The sequence below is a fragment of the Ambystoma mexicanum genome, chromosome 12, assembly GCF_040938575.1.
Source record: "Ambystoma mexicanum isolate Mex_15411 chromosome 12, UKY_AmexF1_1, whole genome shotgun sequence".
NCBI lineage: Eukaryota > Metazoa > Chordata > Amphibia > Caudata > Ambystomatidae > Ambystoma > Ambystoma mexicanum.
In genome coordinates, this window is record NC_090936.1 from 363520211 (window position 1) to 363538285 (window position 18075).

The following is an 18075-nucleotide window of genomic DNA, read 5'->3' on the forward strand; positions in this document are numbered from 1 at the left end:
TTGGACCATTTCATCCACCTTCGGGCGAAGCCCAGACAAAGTCCCTTCTCCGTTGTCTACCACTGTCCGCAGCTTCCGCATGCTTTGCGGTCTTCTCTCCTCATTTCTTACTAAGCTATGTGACCACCTTCGGTCCTTCTGTCCTTAATCATCATGACACACTGTAAGTCTCTCTATTATTTCCTTGCTTACCTGATGCATAAAACCATTGGCAGCTCCGAAGAACTTTCACCAACTACTGCTCCTCTAGAACGGCTCTTAGATGCCCTGCTTCCTTTTACCCATCTAATCCAGTCGCTCTGAGCACTGCTTACTCATCTCCTTCTGCTTCTATCACTCTCGTACTCTTTAATGCATGGTCAGTCTGCAACAAGACCCATTGCATTCCTGATCTCTTTCTCTGTCTTGAGTTACAATTCATATGCCTAACGGAAACCTGGCTCTTTTCCTCTGACTCTTCATTCTCTGCTACTCTTTTTTTCAACTATTTTCTTCTCACACTCCCCTTCTTGGTGCAAGAGTCGGAAGAGTAGGCATCCTATTTCACTCATCCTGGCTCCTCTCTCCTTCCCCACCACATTTCCCCACTTTTGAATATCACTACTCTAACTTTTCTCTCCCTATGCCTCTGGTTGTCCTTACTATTTATTGTCCTCCTGGCCCAGTCCCCTCCTTTTGTGATGGCTTAGACTCTTTACTCTCCTTTCGTCTTCTGGTTGACTTCCTTCTTATTGTTCTTGTTGATTTTAAACTCCATCTTTCAACCACACATGCCTCTATCCCTTTTCATTCTATGCTGTGCTCATATGACAAGGGTATCTCAGTTGGATGGAGTGTTGAGGATGGGACGTGTATATCGATTAGATGAACGGTAAGGGGACGGGAGATGTATCGCACTTTGGACTGTTCTATTGTACTAGCCGGTATCCATCCAAAAAATCGGGGGGAAGAAATGGAGTGGGAGAAAATGCCGAATTCAGCACTGAAAAAAACCAAAAACAAAATTATTGAGTCAGGGCATCAGGGGTTGCAGAGTTGTCCCCCGCTCTCCTTATTCGACAATAATAGAAATCAGGAGTGGTGGGGTGTCCCCCCCTTCCAAAAAAGAAATGCAGGGGACAAATAAAGTTGAAAGAAAAAAAGCACCCTGCAGCAGAAGTTCCACCTGTTAATGGGGAGGCGGAACTTGTGTCGCAGGGATAGAGCCATGCAGAAGAGCAGCAGGTAAGTCAGCCACAGAGGTAAGTATGGCTGGTAGGAGGCTGGAGGGTGGTGGATACCGGGCAGTGGGGTGAGGGGTGTGCATGATTATTTCATAACATGCATTTTCAAATTCGCCATTTTCGAACTCGCCATTTTCATTTACAAAATAATGACATACATCCGTACTATGGCTCTCTTGGAATTTATAAACAATAATTCATATTTCCGATACAAAGACAGGTATTATCTCCAGGTAGCAGGCACAGCAATGGGGGCAACGATGGCCCCGTCGTATGAAAATGCATTCATGCATAAATTCGAGACTGAGCATGTACTTCTTCATCAATGCTGGCAAGGAAATCTAAGCATTTGGATAAGATATATTGACGATATCTTTGGAGTGTGGAAAGGTACTGAACTAGAATTACCATTTTTTAAAAAAATATCTGACTAGCATCGACAGCAGGATCCAGTTTACACACGAGTATTCTCGGGAGAGCATACACTTTTTGGATGTTAAAATTCTCATAACAAATACACAATACCAGATAACCATTTTCCGAAAGCCAACAGATCATCACAACTTGCTCCAAAGATTGAGTTTTCATCAACCAAGTCTGATCAAAAATCTGCCATATAGCCAGATGCTTAGAGTCAAAAAACTAGTGAGTGATCCAATTGACTATGAGAATGAAGTTAAGCAAATGGGTAGGAAATTTCTTGACTGGGGATACACAAAAGAAGAAGTTACAGCAGCAGACGCACGGGCAACATCACAGAACAGGGAAGATCTGCTCAAAACAAAAATTAAGAAGGACACCACACCACCATTGGTGTTCATGTCGAAATCCTCAAGACAGAGTAACCGCATCAAGGCCATAATTAAAAAACATTGGAACACAGTTACATGTGATCAACGGGTGGAACATCTGTTTAAAGATGTCCCCACATTTGCCTACCAACGTAGTCAAAATCTTAAAGATAAACTAGTCAAGGCAAGACCGGCACAGAAAAAGAAAACCACAGACCGCATTGGTACTTTTCCATGTTTGAACTGCAGCAGGGATGATCAAATTAAAGAGTTATGCCACATGTGATTCACATAACGTCATATATGCGATCAAGTGTCCATGCGGCCTATACTATGTGGGCCAGACACAGAGGGTGGTCAAGGCCAGATGGAACGAACATAGATCCTGTATACGTAATCTGAACAAAAATCTGGCAGTGGCCAGGCACTGGCAGGACAAACATCACAACTTGGCCCAAATCAAGGTTGTAATTTTGGAGGTATTGCAGAAAAATTATCAACATGAGAATTCCCAGAAGAGATTGGACCAACGTGAGACCTTTTGGGTAGACCGGCTTAGCTCCTTGACCCCGAAAGGGCTAAATGAGGAGATCAACTACATGTGCTTCTTGTAGAGACTCCTCCGAACTCCCATGACTCTTATTGTAATAAATTGGATTTTGTAAAATACCCTGATGTATTCTGGATGCGCACAACCTGATTGTGTTTTGATTTTGTGCTTAATATTCGTTTGAATTATACTGTATTTCATTTTAGCTTTGAAGCTCTACACACATAGATTGTAGTTTGATTGACTTGGATTTGAGATGACTAATATTTAAGAGGATTTAACATTATGCAACACATACTCATTGCCACTTGGTTCACACCTTTATTAATTCAGACGATCAGCAAATCGCCACACATAGTGTTTCATCAAAACATGCCACTGCAGGCAGCCGGCGTTGACATGGAGACATCCCCGCCCTCGGGTGCAGGCCCAGGTGTGGTGCGCGAGGTGTATGTTCTCCGGCCCTCCAGCTGGACCATGACGCCTCGCAACGTCTCCATGACAACGCATAAAGAGACACGGAGTCTGCGCGAGCGCGTGTTCCTGCGGCTGGTATCAGCTAGTTCGAAAGCAAGAATACGAGGTGAGTGCTCCGGATGCGATGAATGAATAGAGAGGATCTGTATATAGAGATACGGACTGATAGTTTCTTTCATTTTCAGCAAGGACACTTCTCTCTACACAAGCGTTTACACGCGCTAAGAAATCCGATTAACATCAGACTCGGTATGTCTTTTAACACAGAATTAAATGCAGGTACCGAGATTGCAATGACATTTAAAACTGAACCGCATTCTCTTTTTATATCACTTGTTAAATGTTGGGATGGATCCGATGGCACAATTATGGATGGTATGTGCTTTTTGTTTACATATTTGCATAACGTGTTAATCTTGTGAACTGCCTGCATTTGTGTATATTATAATTAGTGAAACTAAAACCAAGCATTAGACAAAAAGCCTATGTACAGCCCTGACGAAGGTTCTACCGAAATGCATTGGCAAATGTACATCATAGGCCTATAGTATGATGATTGCTCAATTGTTTACAAGCAACAAAAGCTATGTTAACAAGAAATATCAGAGATGTGGATTAAACATTTCTGTTTCATACTCAATGAGTAAAAGTATTTGTTTACAAAGATTAAGGGGGTAATTCATAGAATTCAGCACACAAGTGGTGCACGCGGCTGGCACACAGTGTGCGCGTGCAGCAGTCTGGCCCTGTGCGAGTGGGGTACGTTTATTACTGGGGTTCGCGGGAAGTTACACACGCGGTAGTCCCTGTGCGAGCGGGACACTTGTATTTCTGGGCTTTGCAGGGTGTTTCACACATGGTAGGCTTTGTGCGAGCGGGGTACATGTATTACTGGGGTTCGCGGGAAGTTTCACACGCGATAGGCCTTGGGCGAGCGGGGCACGTGTATTACTGGGGTTCGCTGGGAGTTTCACATGCGGCAGGTCCTGTGCGAATGGGGCACGTGTATTTCTGGGGTACCCACACGAATTGGCAGTGTGTGTCCTCCCAGGTGTGCCCTCACATGCCTCCCCAGGGCCTGCAGGCAGAACACAACACAGGTGAACACACTGCACCCCTGGCCATGCCCCACAGGCAGCCCATCCACCCTGGCAAAGCTCCCCAGTCAGCCCACATGTCACCACGCACAAGTGAGCACTGACTCATGTCCCCCCCACCCACCCAGCAGTGAAGGGCACCTGCCAGCAGGCCCCCACTCATGAGCCCCCACCCACCCGTGAAGAGCACCTGCCAGCAGGCCCCCACTCATGTCCCCCCCCACCCACCCAGCAGTGAAGGGCACCTGCCAGCAGGCCCCCACTCATGTCCCCCCACCCACCCACCCATGAAGGGCAACTGCCAGCAGGCCCCCACTCATGTCCCAGTGAAAGGGCACCTGCCAGCAGGCCCCCACTCATGTCCCCCCACCCACCCAGCAGTGAAGGGCACCTGCCAGCAGGCCCTCACTCATGTCTCCCCACCCACCCATGAAGGGCACCTGCCAGCAGGGCCCCACTCATGTCTACCCTCCTACCCAGCAGTGAAGGGCACCTGCCAGCAGGCCCCCCACTCATGTCCCCGGCCACCCACCCACCCGTGAAGGGCACCTGCCAGCAGGCCCCCACTCATGTCCCCCCACCCAGCAGTAAAAGGCACCTGCCACCAGGCCCCCACTCATGTCCCCCCACCCACCCGTGAAGGGCACCTGCCAGCAGGCCCCCGCTCATGTCCCCCCCACCCACCCAGCAGCGAAGGGCACCTGCCAGCAGGCCTCCACTCATGTCCCCCCACCGACCCGTGAAGGGCACCTGCCAGCAGGCCCCCACTCTTGTCCCCCCACCCACCCAGCACTGAAGGGCACCTGCCAGCAGGCCCCCTCTCATGTCCCCCACCCACCCACCCGTGATGGGCACCTGCTAGCATGCCCCCACTCATGTCCCCCCACCCAGCAGTGAAAGGCACCTGCCAGCAGGCCCCCACTCATGTCCCCCCACCCACCCGTGAAGGGCACCTGCCAGCAGGCCCCCACTCTTGTCCCCCGACCCACCCACCCAGCAGTGAAGGGCACCTGCCAGCAGGCCCCCACTCATGTCCCCCCCCCACCCATGAAGGGCACCTGCCAGCAGGCCCCCACTCATGTCCCCCCACCCACCACCCACTCATGGAGGGCACCTGCCAGCAGGCCCCCACCCACCCAGCAGTGAAAGGCACCTGCCAGCAGGCCCCCACTCATGACCCCCCACCCGTGAAGGGCACCTGCCAGCAGGCCCCCACTCATATGCCCCCACCCACCCTGCAGTGAAGGGCACCTGCCAGCAGGCCCCCACTCATGTCCCCCCAATCAAACACCCACCCACCCGTGAAGGGTACTGGTCAGCATGCCCCCACTCATGTCCCCATGTGAAGGGCACCTGCCAGCAGGCCCCCACTCATGCGCCCCCACCCACCCACCCATGAAGGGCACCTGCCAGCAGGCCCCCACTCATGTCCCCCCAATCACCCACCCACCCCTGAAGGGTACCTGTCAGCATGCCCCCACTCATGTCCCCACGTGAAGGGCACCTGCCAGCAGGCCCCCACTCATGAGCCCCCATCCACCCACCCACCCGTGAAGGGCACCTGCCAGCATGCCCCCACTCATGAGCCCCCCACCCACCAACCCGTGAAGGGCACCTGCCAGCAGGCCCCCACTCATGTCCCCCCACCCACCCACCCGTGAAGGGCACCTGCCAGCAGGCCCCCACTCATGTCCCCCCACCCACTGTCATGATCTCTGCTTCCAAAAGGTCAGGGTTTTCCCAACTCCCTTGGAAGCAGATCCATAACCCAGGTTCCGAGTGCCAACCAGTCCCAATTGGGACCTTTTGGACCCAGTCCTGGCGCCAGTGGCACCAGGCTCATAAATATGCCCAGTCCTAGCGCTGGAAGCGCCGGGCTCATAATGCTTGGGTGGACTTACCTTCAGCAGACCATGCTGCTTACTTGCCTGCCAGTTGAGCCTCTGATCCTCTTCTGTTTGGAACTACTTTTCCTGTTGGGTGGGGCTGGAGCCACTCCCTAGATTCAGAACACTGGAACTCTTCTGGAAGGCAGGAACTCTTTTCTTACCAGGAACTCTTTTCTTACTTAGGCGTGGCTGTGGAAGGAGACACCTAAGCACTACAGGAGGCTATTTAAACCACACCCGGTGGATGAATCTTGCTTTGCGTTATTCTGCAACCTCTGCAGCAGAACGCTCATCGTGTCTTCTGCATCCGGTCCTGGGCCTAAGGAAAAAGGCTTACCATCCTGAATCCAGTCTTCAGCAACACCTATAAAGACAAGAAAGAACAGGTTAGCATTCCGGCATCTGAAAGGCAAAGGCTTACCATCCTGAATCCAGTCTTCAGCAACACCTATAAAGACAAGAAAGAACAGGTTAGCATTCCGGCATCTGAAAGGCAAAATCTTACCTACTCTTCGTGCGCTCCGGAGGTCTTCACACTGCATTCCGGCATCTGAAAGACAAAAGCTTACCAACTCTTCGCACGCTCCGGAGGCCTTCGGCGCTGCATCCCGCATCTGAAAGACAAAACAAGGTGCGTTTAAAGACATTGGGGAACTTTAATACTCCTGTGCCATTACTCCTTTCCACATCTAATCCAGTGGGTATTCCGGCACCCTGCAGCCGCTCCGAACTCGTACCTGCAAAATAAAAAGACAGAGCGCATCGTGAAGCAGGCAACAAGCGCTTACTTACGTGCTTCCAGGCGCTTCTATTCATCACACGGGCTCCATCTTCAACTCACTTCAGCCTGTCATCCGCCATCGCCGGAACCCTGCAAAACAAGAGACATCATTACTAAAGACTTTAAAGACATTTGAATGACTCGAAACTTACCGTTCGTGCAGTAAACGACGGACAGCAGTCCTCTGAAGTCAAGAGGCCTGCGCTACCTATCCAGTGAAGAAACTGGTTACAGCACCCTGCCCCGAGGCAGATGGAGAGCTCGGCATTCACTTACCTAAGGTGAGAGCGTTAACCTTTGGGGGTTTACAGGAGAGGAGAAGAGGAAAGAGATAGGGACACCCCAATAACCCCAGTTCATTAACCCCATATTTTCTATCTGCAGACATCTTACTCCACACGTCAGGCATACAGTGCACAGAGGTCCAGCCCAAAGAGCCAACCGGGTGCTACACATCACCTTTGAAGATACGGTAGTCACCCAGTCAAGACCGGCGCCTCTGCGAGAATCAGGTGAGCGTTACAGAACGCAAAGCCTACCGCAAAACTCTCGCCCAGGCGCTATGGAAACCTCGGATACTGACCCCCTAGCCCGGTTACTTGGGGAATTAAGGGCAGAAGTGCATGCAGCTCGTCAGGAAGCGAATGCTCTAAGAAGGGAACTAATTATTTCCAAGGAGAGAACAGACAATCTTGCTAGACAAGTGCTACAGTCACAAGCCGGACAGACCCCGTTACCCGCATCAGGGGCAAATCTTCCTTCAACATCCTCTATGAATCCAGTGCAGATCAACCTACCTGGGAATGTACCTCTGGCTCCGCCCGAACGATTTTCTGGTGACCCAAAGAGGTTTGCAGTATTTATCAATCAGTGCCGGTTGCACTTCTTATGCCGGCCAGCAGCCTTTCCAACTGATCAAGCAAAAGTAGTTTTTGTACTTTCGTACCTTAGTGGCAATGCGGCAGACTGGTCGATCCCTCTAGTTTTTTTTTTTTTTTAAAAACTTTTTTTATTATTTCAACCAACAAACAATACAGACCAAATATACAATACAGTATACCGTAATACAGTTTTGAATGTGTATCGCATGCAATTTGATCTCCAATCCCCAAACCCACCCCCCCTACGAGCCCATCAAGTCTGTTTACTCTATGTTTGCGCTGCGCGGTGCGGTACATTCTCCATTGGAATCCGCCAAATCTGCCATCGTTCCAAACAGTTCCGATATCAATGATTTCCAAGCCAGCAGAGTTCCCACCTCTTCTCCCCCTCCCACCACACTGGACTCCTGCCACACCACAGTCTCTGCTTCCGCCCACTTTTGCAGTTCCCTCCACCATATCTCCACCTGTGGTTTATGACAAGCCTTCCACCCCATGGCAATCCTCCTCTTAGCCAGCACGTATGCCAAATCCTTCAGTTTGTTAACATGCTTCAGTTTTTGCGATCTAGGGAACCCCCCCAATAGGCAGGCCCAAGCTGACTCTACCACCAGCGTAACTCCTTTGTCCGCCAGTTTCGCCGCTACCTCGCCCCAGAAGCGCCCAACCACAGGGCAGGACCAAAACATGTGTGTCATGTCTGCCTGCTCTTCATTGCACTTGGGACATGCCTGTCTGCCCGCATTTTTAAACCTTGATATCCTCAGGGGCGTCATATACGCCCTATGCGTAATGTATAATTGTATTTGTTTCAGCCTAGCATTTCTCGACACCTTCTGATGATACCGCAAAGCCCGCTCCCACATCCTATCTTCCATCGGGGCCCCCACCTCAGTTTCCCAATCTAATCGAAGTTGTACTGGTTCTTTACCAATCTTAAGCATCAGCATTTCATACAATCTTGAAATCTCGTGCCCTCCCTCTGTCATATCATATATAGTGTCCACGATACCATCCGGCTCTGCTTCGAGTATAGTTTCGGGCCAAGCCCTCTTAATTTCCCACACTAATCTATGATATGTCATATATTGACCTACGTGTAGACCTGTTTCCTCGCCCAACGCTTCCCAGCTTATGATGGCTCCCTCCCGCCAAACATCTCCCATCGTTGCCAACCCCGCTGATTCCCAGTGGGTTCTAATTCTCCTCCGCAGTTGCTCATCTCCTCTCGCTAGCGCCACCAGTGGTATCTGCGGGGAGCACGGGGCCGGGATTTCCATCATCTTGCACGCGCGGCGCCAGATCCTCCACCCAAGCAACATCATTTTGGGGAGCCCCTTCATGTCTGTTTCAGATAGCCAGATCATTTCCTTTAAGTAAAATGGGGCGCAGTCTGTACTAAACAATCTGAATTCGGGGGTACTTTCATCCGAGAGCCATTTCGCTACGTACTGCAATTGGCTCGCTATATAATAGGCCTCATAGTTGGGGAGCCGTATCCCCCCTTTTTCATAAACGTTTTGCAGTTTCCACAATGCCATCCTGCACCTGGTTCCTTGCCACAAAAAGTCCCTACATATACTATTAAGCTTGGCAAAAAACTTCCCAGGTATGAGGTGTGGAATGTTTCCAAAAAAATGCAGGAGCCTAGGTAAAACCACCATCTTAAGCATTGCGCTACGCCCCATCATGGCTAGCGGCAGCTTCCCCCAAAATTGCATGCTTTTCTCGATTTTCCCCACAGCTATCTCCGTGTTGTGTCTGTGTTCTTGTTCAACCGTATGATACACATCTATCCCAAGGTACCGAAAGGTAGCAACAGTCCAAGGAACCCGCAACACCGGCAGCTGGTCTACGGGGAGTCCCCTATAGTTACCTAGCGGGAAGATTACAGACTTCTGAGGATTCACAGCTATCCCAGACAACCCCGCATACCGATCCATAACCTCCAAGATATACTGGAGATTCTCCTCTGGGTACTTCAGATACAACAGCATATCGTCTGCATATAGAGAGATCAAGTGTCGCTCCCCACCCACCTCTATGCCTATAGTGTCGTACTGCTGTCTAAGGTATATGGCTAAAGGCTCCAATGCCAATATGTATAACATAGGGGACCATGGGCATCCCTGTCTGGTACCTCTGCCTAACCTCCATCTCTCTGAAATCACTGTTCCCGTCTTAACTCTGGCGAGCGGCTCACTATACAGCATCTTCGCCCATCTTACATATCCGGGCCCCATCCCATATTCCGTCAAAGCCGACAGTAGCCATGGCCACTTGACGGAATCAAAGGCCTTTACAGCATCCAGGGACACTACCGCCATGTCACCCTCCTTATCCCCCGCCCATTCAATGACTCGATGTAATCGCCTATGATTGTGAGTTATGTTCCTGTTGGGAACATAACCCGTCTGATCCGGGTGTATGAGCTTGTCTATGACTCTTCGCAGTCTACTCGCCAAAACAGCCGTTAGTATCTTGCTGTCTTGATTCAGCATTGACAGCGGTCTATAGGAGCCACAGCTGTTCCCAGGCTTATTCGGTTTAGGGAGCGGTATTATGACTGCTTCCCTCAGCGACTCTGGCAGCCGTCCCACCTCAAACGCTTCATTTAGCATATTCAGCATCGGAGGGAGCACTTCTGCCATGTATGCTTTATAAAACTCGCTCGGGAACCCATCCGCACCTGGGGTTTTACTAGTTGGCAATTGTCTCACCACCGTTTCTAGCTCCTCCAAAGTGATTGGTGCATCCAGCTCTTCCCTCTCCTCAGCACTTATTCTGGGCAGACCTATGTCTTCAAGCGTTTCCTTTATTCTCTCTTGGTTATCCTCCTCAACATCCCCATACAGTTCTCCGTAATACATGGCAAATTCCTGATTGACTCCCTCCTGGGTATCCGCTACACTTCCGTCCTCCCTTGTTATCGCCCTGATGGTGGGTCTGGGGGTTTCGCTCTTATATAGCCATGCCAGGAGCCGTCCTGTTTTGTCCCCACCCGCGTGCTGCCGCTCTATGTATTTCTTATAATTCAGTTTACACAACCTATCCCAACACTCTCCACACGTCTGCTTAAGTTGAAGTACCCGCTCCGTATTTAAACCAGTATCACCACCCTCCTTTTGCGCTTTCTCTAAGTCCCTCTCAGCCTCTTGTAAATCAGCCAGGACACCTCCTTGCAGGCTTTGGGACTTTGCTATGGCCACGCCTCTCAGCACCACTTTAAAGGCCTCCCATAACGTGCACGCCGAATCTACGCTGCCCGTGTTCTCTTCAAAGTAATTTATGATCTCCTCCCTCACCTCTTCTTTAAACACGGGATCTTTGAGCGCCTCCGCTCGGAGCCGCCACGTCGGGATCCTTGCCCTTGGAGGGCGATATTGCCAGCTAACAACCAAGGGCGAGTGGTCCGACAAGACCCTCGCTTTATATTCCGCCCGCACCATCTCCGTTATTAGGCCTGACGTAACGAAGACATAATCTAGTCTAGTGGACAGCTGTTGCGGGGCCGAATAATGAGAATACTGTCGTTCTTGGGGGTGCTTCATTCTCCATACATCAGTCAAGTCAAAATCATTGAGCAGCGCTTGTAGCACCCGTGCCGCCGGGGCAGGTTTTTCCCATTTCTGATCTGATCTATCCACCCTTGGATCTAATACACAGTTAAAGTCCCCCCCCCAGAGTACCGCACTTCCCATGCACATACCAAGTTGAACACTCAGGGTTCTGAAGTACGTTGCCGTATTCTGATTGGGAGCGTATGTATTTATTACACTTATCTCTCTGTTCTCTACCATGCCCCTGAGTATGACCATTCTCCCTTCCGCTTCAGCAATTTCCTGTAACACATGAAAGGGGACATGCGGGGCCACCCAGATAAGAACCCCTCTAGCATAAGCTGAGTATGTCGAGCCCACCACCACTCCTTTCCATTTCTTCTTAATCATTTCCAGTCTCTCTTTCGTCAAATGGGTCTCTTGCAACAACGCAATATCTATTTTTTGTCTTCGCAAGTATAACATGACCTTATTTCTCTTCAAATAACTGTTTAGACCCCTAACATTCCACGTAATTATTTTAAGGTCCCCCATGGCTTGTTATGATTTCCGCCCCCATCCCACCCGCGCAGTCCACTGCTCGTACCCGGTCTCGTCTATTTAGGCTCGTATCCCAATTCAAACTTCCCTTAACTTCACACACCCCAAACACCCCTCCCCTCCCGTTATCAAACCCCACCACACCCAACTCCCCACACCTCCCTCCCCCCATCCTCCCACCTAACCCCCATTTCCCTTTCCCCAACTGTTGCCCAGCTCCATCCCTGGATCTCAGGCTCCCCCGCATCTAGCACTTTCTTGGCTGTCGCCTGTACTCGATGCCCCGCGGGGTGAGGCCGCCCTACTGGCTGGCCTACTAATACCAATACGGGGGGATAGGGTGCCCGCATCCTGTCGCTCCTGATTGCTATAAAACTCTGCACGCTTAACTGTACAATTACCCCATATATATGCACTTCACTCTATTCAAGTCCTCGCTTGCGCCCACGTCCATGGGATCTACTTCCAGCGCCGCCCGTACCCAGCACTACCCCTTAGCCATAGCCATGCCCCACAGTTCTATTGGATACCCCTTGCACATCCTGTCACTCTACATGTAGTGTCCCCCGCCACTTATCGTGTTATTCTTGCGCTTGATCCGCTTCCTGCTCCGGACAACCCTGCAGGTCTAGCCAGGTCGTCGCTTCTTCGGGCGTGTGGAAAAAAAACATCTTGCTCTTATGTATTACTTTCAGTTTCGCGGGATACAGCAACATATATTTGATCCCGGCCGCACGCAGCCTTCTTTTGATCGTCACATAGCTGAATCGCTGCCTTTGGACCAGCATTGTGTAGTCTGGATATGCCGTGATGGCACACGACGCCCTCTCAATGGTTCCTCCTTTGCGGAAGTATTCCAAAATCTTCTCACGATCCTTATAATTCAGTATTTTAGCTATTATAGGCCGGGGGGGAGCCCCCGGTTGTGGCTTCCTCATGAGGGCTCTGTGCGCACGTTCCACCGCAAACCCCTGCGAGAGTTCTGCAGCCCGTATTTCCTGTAGGAGCAAATTCTCGATATAGTCCGTCGGGTCCCGTCCTTCCTCTCCTTCCGGCAGGCCCACCACACGAATGTTGTTCCTCCTCGCTCTCCCTTCAGCCTCCTCCGCCCGAGTCTCCAGATTGGCTACCTGTTGTTTGAGCACGTGGATTTCTTGTACGTTGCCCGTGCTAGTGTCCGTGTTGATTTTCACGGCGCTCTCCAGGCTACTTGTTCTCTCCGCCAGCCCCCTCACGTCTTGCCTCAGCAGGGCAACCTCTTCCATTTTGGCCTCCAGGGAAGTGCGCAGGTCCGACATCGCTGTCCCCCATGAGTCTCGCAGCTCCGTTATAGCCGCTAGTATCTGTTGTTTGTCAGTGGCTGCAGCGCCCTCCCCTGGTACCTCTGCTTCTTTAGACGCTATGGCCGCCGGAGATTGCTGCGTCTTGGCGAATGTTTCCATCGTGGATTGCTTAATCTTAGTTCTAGCTCCAGCCCCTCGCCCCGACATCTTGCAGCTTTCGTTATGTACCCGGGTTGCTAGTTCCGAGTGGGCTGTGTCCTCCCACGTATCCGACTTGCCACTGCGTCCAAGAGACCGCACACCATTCACAGCTATTATGCCCAGCTTTGGCTCAATGCCCCCGTGTCTTTTCTCTGTTGCAATTGCTTATCTTCCGGGGCTAGCGAATGCTTGCAGCGTCCCCTTCAAAGTGGTTTCGCACCCGGTGTCAGGATGCCAGGCTGCATTATGCCTGTGTCCTCGCACTGCAGGCCCTAGACCTTCCGGGGCCTTAAACCGCCGTCGGGACCATTGCGGGCCATGGCACTTGCTCGCCGGGCATTCCTCTGTTCACTGCCGCTATTTTATTGTTTACCATTTCGCCGCGCCGGCTCCCGATACAAAGTAGCGCATCTTCCGTTACAGTAACTTCAGCAGTCCGCCGATGCGCTCAGACTGTGCCTGAACCATTCACACATCTATCCATGTGCTCTGCGATTAAGATGTTCTGCTGAAGCGTGCATTTTCTTTCGGGTCACCACATCGGATCACGGAGCTTACGGATAGTGCAGCCTACTCCATGGCTGCTTGGCCACGCCCCTCAGAGTGCTGATTAATTCGTGATCAAATTCACAGAATGCCCCAGTGAGCGTTCGGCCACCAGTCCCCTGGTCCCCACTGTGTTGGTGTCAGGGAGGAGATATCTCCTCCCTGTAATAAGCAGCACTGCACCCCAGGTGTTTCCTCCTCTGGTTCGTCTGTCCCGAGGGGGTACTCAGCCCTCCCAGACACGGTAATTTCTGTCTTGCAATAGTGGCACTGCGTGAAGAACTGGCGCTGGTTGCCCTTCCCTCCGTGCAGAGGGGACAAAGGAATGACCTCAGGGGAGCCGTGCAGCTCCTGTTCTACAGCAATGCTCGCACGCGGGTGCCCTTATATACTCTGGGCACTTATTTTGTGCACCCCGGACCTCCTCTCCCTTCGCCTGCATCCCTCAGCAGCCACATGCCGCCCGAGCCATCAGCCGCACTTTCGTTTTCACGGAAGAGCATCCGCGCATTTGATTAGCGCTCGAGGGCTGCATGTAAACGTTCGCCCAGCATTTACACGTTGTTAGAGGGGGAGGGGGCCGCATAGGCTCCAGTCAACGGCCCCTCACTTCTTCCGTGTTCTGCCGCCTCACTCACGGCCCGATTTCGCCTGATCACATATATTCCGTATCGGGTCGCAGCTCTGCTCCCAGCGGCGAGAGTTCCAACAGTTTCAAACAACAATGTTCGTCTGTGCCCTCGTGCTCGCCGCTGCAGCTTACGCTGTTGATCATGCAGTCGCGGCCGCTCGGCCATTGTCCTCCGCCATTTTGGATACTTCGTTGCCAGCCGCCACACGTTTAGGTGTCAGTTTCTCTACCGCCGTTCATCCAAATTGTCTTTTATCTTCAATGGTGGAAGGGCATCCATTCACACGCCCGTGCTTTCATTAATAGGGTAAATCGTCCATTTTTAGCGTGCGCATTTTCGGATCAGCGTCGGATCACAGGAGCAGCTCTCAGCAGGCACGTCCCACTACATGGCCAGTTAGCCACGCCCCGGTCGATCCCTCTAGTTAATCAAGATGATCCGGTTCTCCATGATTTTCAAGCCTTTCAGCTTAGTATGGAAAAACTGTTCGCAAGACATTCACAGGGGCAGGCCTTGGACAATGAGCTTCTTTCGTTGCGACAGGGTAATCAAGACCTTTTGGCTTATATTGCATCTTTCAATAGACTAATAGTGGAAACTCAATGGCCTGAGGACAAAAGTATTACGCTGTTTTATAGAGGTCTACGTGGAGAGCTCAAAGACGTTTTAGCCCAAGTAGTGAATCCCCCACAAGACTGTTCGGATTATATAGACTTGGTCGTTCAAATAGATCACAGGCTGCAGAACAGGAAGGCCGATCGTTCCAAGTTTGATGCTCGAGTATTTTCCAAACCGCCAACTCCTTCCAAAGGAGTAGACTCCGGGGAACCCATGCAAATAGGGGGTCTGAAAGGTCCTCTAACACAAAGGGAGCGGGAAAGGAGGAAACAGTTGCAATTATGCCTATATTGCGGAAACTCAGGGCACTTTCTTCGAGACTGTCCGGTGAAACCTGCCAAGAAGGCAGTAGGAGCTGCAGTTACCAAAGTTACAAACTCTGAGCAGGGAAACGACCTCGCCCGACAAGAATAGAGGTCCTCTTGCCGAGCGTGAAAACCAGTTCCGTGACCTCGCATTTCATGATACCTATGGTCCTCATTAGCCCTGATAATCCGGATCGATTACATGCAATTGAAGCTTACGTCGACAGCGGTGCCATCGGCAATTATGTGGATCATGAAATGGTTTTGAGGATGAATCTAACTCTTTGTCCCAAGGCTGTAAAGGACGTCATTACTACGGTGGATGGTACGGAGATAGCCTCCGGGCCAGTAACGCATACCACTCAAGAGGTGACGCTAGTAAGTCAAGATGGACACCATGAGAAGATCGTGTTCGATGTGATCAAGGCCCCTCAGTTTCAGATTATTCTAGGAATACCTTGGTTAGAGAAACACAATCCTCTGATCGATTGGCGAGCAAGAACGGTCCAGTTTCCAGAATGTGTCTCTACTTGTCACCCTCCACCTGGTGTTGCACTGGCCGCAATTTCTTCAGAGACTCCCCAGTTACCTCCCGAATACCTAGAATACCAAGATGTTTTCCGGAAGGATCAGGCTAACTCTTTACCTCCTCATAGGTCTTATGACTGCCAGATAGACCTGATACCTGGATCTACTCCTCCTTGTAGTAGAATTTATGCCCTCACCGAGCCTGAGAACCTTCACCTTCGACAATACCTGGATCAATACCTGGCAAATGGGTTTATTCGTCCTTCCAAGTCCCCTGCTTCTTCAGCTTTGTTCTTCGTTCCAAAAAAGGAAGGAGACCTTAGAACTTGTATCGATTATCGCTCCCTGAACCAGATCACCGTTAAGAATAGATATCCGTTACCTTTGATCCCTGAACTCCTGGACCAAGTCAGAAAAGCATGCATATATACAAAGCTGGATCTTAGAGGAGCTTACCACTTGGTACGAGTAAAAGAGGGCGATGAATGGAAGACGGCCTTCCGCACCAAGTATGGGCTATTTGAATATCAGGTCATGCCCTTCGGACTTTGCAATGCCCCGGCCGCCTTTCAATATTTTATGAACGATGTCCTCAGAGAGCTCATAGATGTATGTGTTGTTGTTTACATCGACGACATCCTTGTTTATTCTTCATCGGAATCTGAACATCGGAAACACGTGAAAATGGTCCTCGAAAGATTGCGTCAACACAAACTTTTCGCTAAGTTGGAAAAATGTGTTTTCAACGTGACTGAAGTTGAATTCTTGGGATTCATATTATCACCTGGCGGAGTGCGTATGGATTCAAAGAAGGTCGATGCAGTTCTCAAATGGCCATCACCATCCTCCGTAAAAGGTGTGCAAAGCATGTTAGGCTTCGCTAACTTTTACCGCAGGTTTATCCCCGAATTCTCTCGAATAGTCCAGCCCATCACTGCCTTGTTAAAGAAAAACAAACGTTTTGAATGGTCTACCGAGGCGGAACGAGCTTTCCAGGATTTGAAGACTAAATTTATCTCTGCACCAATCTTAAAACACCCTCTCCCCGAACTCCCCTACATCGTGGAAACTGATGCTTCAAGCCTTGCCATGGGGGCAGTTCTATCACAAAAGGACCCGGTAACCAATCAGGTGCATCCCGTGGCATTTTGGTCCCGCAAATTCTCGCCTCCTGAAATCAATTACACGATTACTGACAAGGAACTTCTGGCTATCAAGTCTGCCTTTAAGGCTTGGCGGCATTATCTGCTGGGGGCCCGACACACCGTTACTGTGATTACGGATCACCGAAACCTGCAATATTTGAAGACCGCAAAAGCCCAATCCTCTAGACAACTCCGTTGGGCATTATTCTTTGCCGAGTTTGACTTCATAATTACCTATCGACCTGGTACAAAGAACGGTAAAGCCGATGCCCTTTCTCGGATGGGAGTGGAAGAACACTTGGTCAACCCTAAACCTGTACCAATCATTCCCGAACAAAGAATTCTGGGTGTAATCGCCACAGAATCCATAGAGGAAGTTAAGGATAAAGCCAGGCAACTTGTAACTCCAGCAGACATACAGAATTGGCATCTGCAGGGAAAGGACTTTGCAGTAAAGGACAACTTATTGTATTTCCAAGAACGATTATACCTACCCAGCACAGATTTACAGAAAAAAGTAATCTCTTGTTATCACGACTCTTTAATGGAAGGTCATCCCGGTATAGCCAAGACCTCAGAAAAGATCAAGCGCTACTTCTGGTGGCCGTCTTGGAAAAAAGATATCAGAGACTTTATAATGTCCTGTGGAGTATGCGCCCAAAACAAGAGTCAAAAGGAAAGACCAGCAGGCCTCTTACGCCCTATTGACATCCCACCTCGCCCTTGGCATACGCTTTCTATGGACTTCATCACCGATCTACCTCCATGCTCCAGATACAATACGATTCTAGTAATCGTGGACTTATTCTCCAAGATGGCGCATTTCATTCCGCTCAAAGGCTTGCCAACAGCAGCAACTCTGGCCCGAGAATTTCTCGAAAACATCGTCCGACTGCACGGTTTTCCTTCGGTTCTAATTTCGGATCGAGGTAGTCAATTTATTTCTCATTTTTGGCGAAGTTGCTGTCGGTCGGCTCAAATTGATGTGAGACTATCGACCAGTCACCACCCTCAGACCGACGGACAAA

At 50.4% G+C, this 18075-nt stretch overlaps 1 protein-coding gene across 1 annotated transcript in view; it reads left to right on the forward strand.

Moving 5' to 3' along the window:
• The window catches only part of DNAI7 (dynein axonemal intermediate chain 7), a gene marked incomplete in the record, with an annotated part of 1381690 nt that overhangs the window by 445814 nt on the left and 917801 nt on the right, over positions 1–18075 (forward strand).